This window comes from Mastomys coucha, unplaced genomic scaffold (assembly GCF_008632895.1).
Source record: "Mastomys coucha isolate ucsf_1 unplaced genomic scaffold, UCSF_Mcou_1 pScaffold17, whole genome shotgun sequence".
NCBI classification, from domain to species: Eukaryota; Metazoa; Chordata; class Mammalia; order Rodentia; family Muridae; genus Mastomys; species Mastomys coucha.
The window spans coordinates 25,264,867-25,270,569 of NW_022196899.1; the positions used below are offsets into that span (position 1 = coordinate 25,264,867).

General features: G+C 47.2%; 1 pseudogene; it reads right to left on the reverse strand.

The window, feature by feature from the left end:
- Positions 1-1,092, reverse strand: part of LOC116094892 — a 1,870-nt pseudogene extending 778 nt beyond the window's left edge.
- Between the last annotated feature and the right edge of the window lie 4,611 nt (positions 1,093-5,703).

The window sequence follows — 5,703 nt, forward strand, 5'->3', positions numbered from 1 at the left end:
ATTAGTTTGGTCTGCAGGATAGGCTCCTTGTCCTGTCAATAACTCCAACGTCCATTTCCTCTGTTCTGGAGTCAACGCAGTGGCGTTAGTCTGAGCCTGCGCTTGGGCGGCCTCATGCCAGAGCGCCTTCCATTCCATATACTGACCCATACTAGGGAAGGCTGCTTTCACTATCATTTGCCAGTCAGCATGGGTTAAGGCAGAATTGGCAAGTCTTTCAAGTTGCACCAATGTGAAATTGGCACTGGAGCCATATTTACGGACTGACTCAACCAGCTCCTTAAGCTGGTTGAAATCAACAGGAGCCTGAACTCGCCCCCCATTCTCTGTTTCAAAGACAGGAAATGCCGTTGTGAATTTTTTCCTCACCTTTTCCGCCATTAAGGAGAATCCCTTAGAGGCCAATGGGGATTCATAAGGAGGAGGGGCAGAAGGCATGACCACGGAAGGGGGGACTTTACGTGGTCTCCTATATTTAGCACTATCATCTGGGTGGTATGGCTCCTCCTCATATCGAGCTGCTTCTTCATCCAACTCTGCTGCCTCCTCTGGACCTAAGACCTCCTCATCAGAGGACTCATCTTCTTTGGAACTATCTGAGCTGTCGAGGGTCAGCGCTTCCAGTTCCAGGGAGGGGTATAACTTGCCCTTCTCCTTTTTAATTTTAGTGTCCCCTAGGGTTTTGCCTTTCCTTCTGGGAGGATATCTATCTTTCTTTTTTGGGACGTCCCTTTTTTTGCGCGCACCCAACCTCTCACTCCGTTCGGTTTCTGACATGCTGTCCTGTACCCCCTCGAGTGTGACCTGTCCTTCACTCACCACCTCCTTGCAATTTTCATCCTCTAAACAATTTTTAACAAGTTTCCAGATGGCTTTGGTACCTAGTCCCAAGTCGTTGTCCGCATGATGGCGATCAAGATCTTTCCCCAACTTATTCCATGAGGCGAGGGTCAACGAGCCTGAACAGGCATACCAGGGGGCAACCCGATCCACCTCCTTAACAAAACTCCTTAAGGTCTTATGTCCAATTTTAATGTCCCATTGTTTAATGACAGTCTCAAGAGTGGTAATCACTGACTGAGATGAGCCCATGGCGGAGGCAGCTTATCTACGTCCGTCTTACAGCTGCCAGGCAGGCAATGAGATCGCAAAGCGAAAGTAAAAATTTTCTTGCGCCTGCGGCTTATCTACGTCCGTCTTACAGGCACCAGGAGTTGTTAGTTAAAACAGATTATGAGGGGTGCTGCTGCTCATGTACCTCAGACTTAGTACACCGCTGATCAGCAAAAGCCACCACGGAAACACCCAATCACGAGAACTAGGACCAAGGTCGTAAAAACCACAGCAAAGAGCAGGCCAAAGCATTCAGTAACAGACATACCTCTCCGAACGTACCTCCTGCAGTTCTGAATCCTCCTCGATGGCGAGGGGTCCTCTAAGGTGCTGACGATGGCGTTGTCATTCCCGGGTTTTCGGCACCAGATGTCCCGCGCTGACTCCCGCCAGCAGGAATAATGCAAGACACGTATAGGATCCTTCTGCAGTTCAGCTTTAATGCATCTTAAGAGGGAGAGCATAAGCTTACAGTTGTAGAGGACCCCGAGGGGAAAGAACCCCACCCTTATATAGGATGCGACTCTCGCCTAGGACGTGGAACTGTCACATTGGCTCTCTGACAGTCAGGCCAGATGATGCACGGGAGTGACCAGTTAACAGGAAGGTGGAAGCTAGCCAGGCGCCTGTGCAGCAGCCTGTTCACCGCTGAGCCAAACTGGATACAGGGGCCATCTTGTAATGGCGGATGAGGGAGGCAATCGGGTGGCTCCCCACAGAGATCCGAACTCAGGACCTTCGGGGGAGCAGTCGGTGCTCTTGCCTGCTGGGCCATCTTGCCCAACACTAAGTTACATGTTTTATTCTCATAATTTTCTTCCCATGTCTACACATATAATCAAATTGTGCGCTATAGTTTCTATTTATCAAATATTAAAATTAAGCCTTTTCTTACATATATGGCACCCATATATGAATACATACATATATAAATATTTAAATTCTCTATTACTTATGTTATCTAGACACTTTTAAAATATGATTTTGATCTCAAAATTAATATTAAAATCTACACATGTGACTATTTTTCTCAGGCTTTCAAGCTATTTTTGCTTGAACATAACTGATATATTAATTAGTTATTGGCTATAATTTATTTCTCTTTATTTGATGTTCCTTATGGAACTGACTATTACAGTCAAACATTTAAGACATGTTGTCAATAATTTATGATTCTCAAAGACAACATTTACTCAATGTGCACTTTGCACTTTTGAGAATTTTATATTTTAATATTAAAAGGAGGGGGAATATGCATTGCAGAATGCACTGCACTACACTCCACCCCACGAGGGTCTTGTTTTTTGCTTGTGTTTATACGCATGTTTTGCTTTTTTTGATTATGTTTAAATATTTCATTTTTTGCCTCTTTTAAGGCATGCTTCACTTTTTGCTTATGTTTAAAGTTATGTTGCCTTTCACTTGTCTTGAAAAATCTATAATGGAATGGCGTGTCACTCCACTTGCTAACACATTGTTTTTCTTAACCCCACCTTGATCTGGGGAAGGGGCTCCGTTGGTGCTGGTACACAATGGTGGCCTAATACATTAATTTGTCAAGTAGATACAGACAAAATCTTTTTATAGACATGTTTTTGTGCCAAGAATATTGTCTGAATGTTTTTATTGGTCAGCAAAGTTTGCTTTGGCTGAAATGGACTCCAACTTTTTCTAAGAGTCAACATTGGCTTCCCTCTATACCTAGAGGCCAAGCCTTGGACCTAAGCATTGCTAATTTGCAACTAAAGTGCTTGAGACATCTTCAAGTTATTGTTATTTTTAAACTTTTAAGTTTTTATACCAAGCAGACTCATTCTCGGAGTATAAAGATAATCAAAATTTGCTTAGTCCTTGAGCCCTCCTTACCTAAAAAACAGGCTCAGTCCCGGAGCCCTCCTTATCCAAGCTCAATCTCGGAGTTTCTAACATTAAAAGGTACTTATTGACAACTGAACTAAAGACCTATTGAAAGCAAAGCTATTAAAAGGGCTCCTAGGTTGGGAGCTACTATTTCGCAACTCAACTAGGTGTTTACACCCAGCTGCCCATCAGCACACCAGCGCTGCTTCACATGGACTTCAAGAAAAGTGGACCCCAGAGAGACTGTGGCAGTTCCTGGACTTTGCAGGCGATAAAGGCATGTCTTGACATTATAGGCACGAACGAGGTGCATATAATAATCTGTTTCTGTGGCTAGGTCTCTGGCAGTGTCAACCTAAGACAGAGGCATGTGCCAAGTGGCTGTGTTGTTTGAATAAACACATAATAAGCCCAGTTTGTAGAATCAAACGAGCTGCATGTGACCTTGATGACGGGTAAGATGCCGTTCAGTAGTATATTCCACAGATTATAACCTTCAAGCACCATAAGACTTTCTGTACAAGATTGTGCCGTTTGAGTATGCCTTTAACCTGCTGTTTCCTAATAAAAAGGGAGGAATTGTAACCCCCCTGCTTGACCCTGCCTGCCTCTCATAACCATACCTCTCTGCCCACCTCCTGCTATTTGCCACGCCTTGCTCTTGGTTCCAATTACATCGGAAGTCCCACCTCTACAGAGACTAAGGAAGGTGCTGATTGGGCCTATATGCTGATGAACTTGGGGGAGGGGTTTTGCCTCACCTATTCTACCTGTTGGCTTGTAACAAAGGGATTGATTAAATGCAAGACGGCTGGGTGATCACGCCTCTTGAGTGCTGTCTAATTTTGACTTTCCACTTGGGTAAGATATAATTATGGCTAGCCAATTTTCTCCTGACTCCATATTCCAGAAAACCCTTTTCTATGGTTACCGCTGGCCGGTAACAAGGAGGCCTAGAGTAGAGAAGTATCCAGTGTTCACACCCAGAACGGTTCATCTGAGTATGTGTTCCACCCCCCAAGGTTGTGAATGGGTGACCCTGATTCAGCTCAGCCAACCAACCTGGGTTAGAGGAGAAGGAGATTTGGAGGGAGGTGTTGCAAGTTCACACCCAGGGGTGTCCATCTGTGTATGTGTTCACACCCACCCAAACCTGGGAATGGGTGACTCTGATTCAGCTCAGCCAAGCAACCTGGGGTAGAGGAGCAGGAGGCCTACAGGAGGGAGGTGTCGAGTGTTCACAACCAGGGGGTTCCTTCTGTGTGCACACCCACTCATGGCTGTGAGGGGTGAACCTGAGTCAACTTCTTCAATGAACCTGGGATAGAGAAGGAGGCCAGGTGGAGGGAGGTGCTGAATATTCACACCCAGTTTGTCCATCTGAAGTTGTGTGCACACCCACATATGGCTATGTGGGATACCATAATTCAGTTCAGTCAACCAGCCTGGGAAGAAGGAGGAGGAGCCCTAGAGGAGGAAGGTGTCGAGTGTTCACTCCCAGGGGGTCCATCTATCTATGTGTTTACAACCACCCAAGGCTGTGAATGGGTGACCCTGATTCAACTTAGCCAACCAACCTGGGTTAGAGGAATAAGAGGCCTAGAGAAGGGAGGTATCGAGTGTTCACACCCAGGGCTGTCCATCTGTGTATGTGTTCACATCTACCCAAAGTTGTGAATTGGACCCTGATTCAGCTCTGCCAACCAACCTGGGGTAAAGGAGCAGGAGGCCTAGAGAAGGGAGGTGTCGAGTGTTCACACCCAGGGTGTCCATCTGTGTGCACACCTACTCATGGCTATGAGGGGTGAACCTGAGTCAACTTCTTCAATGAGCCTGGGATAGAGAAGGAGGCCAGGTGGAGGGAGGTGTTGATTGTTCACACCCAGGGGGTTCCATCTGTGTATGTGTTCACACCCACCAAAGGCTGTGAGGGGTGACACTGATTCACCTCAACCAATGAACCTGATGTAAAAGAGCAGGAGGGAGGTGTCGAGTGTTTACACACAGGGGAGTTCATCTGTGTATGTGTTCACACCCACCCAAGGCTCTGAATGGGTGGCCCTGATTCAGCTCAGCCAACCATCCTTGGGTAGAGGAGCAGGAGGCCTAGAGGAGGGAGATGTCGATTGTTCACACCAGGGTGACCATCTGTGTGCACACCCACCCATGTCTGTGTGGGGTGACCCTGAGTCAGCTTCTTAAACGAGCCTGGGAAGGAGAAGGAGGCTGAGAGGAGGGAGGGGTCGCATGTTCATACCCAAGGGGTCCATCTGTGTATAGGTTCACACCCACACAAGGCTGTGAATGGGTGACCATGATTCAGTCAGCCAACCAACCTGGGGTAGTGGAGCAGGAGACCAAGAGGAGGGAGGTGTCGATTGTTCACACCCAGGGGTTCCATCTGTGTGCACACCCACACATGTCTGTGAGAGGTGACCCTTATTTAACTTCTTAAAGGAGCCTGGGATGGAGAAGGAGGTATAGAGGTGGGAGGTGCCGAGTGTTCCCACCCAGGGTGTCCATCAGGGTGTGTTTTCACACCCATACAAGGCTGTAAATGGGTGACCCTGAATCAGCTACTTCAATGAGCCTGGGATGGAGAAGGAGGCCTAGAGAAGGGCGGTGTCGAATGTTCACACCCCAGTGGGGGTCCATCTGTGTGCACACCCACCCAAGGCTGTGAGGGGTGTCTTTGAGTCAGCTTCTTAAAGGAGACTGGGAATGAGAAGG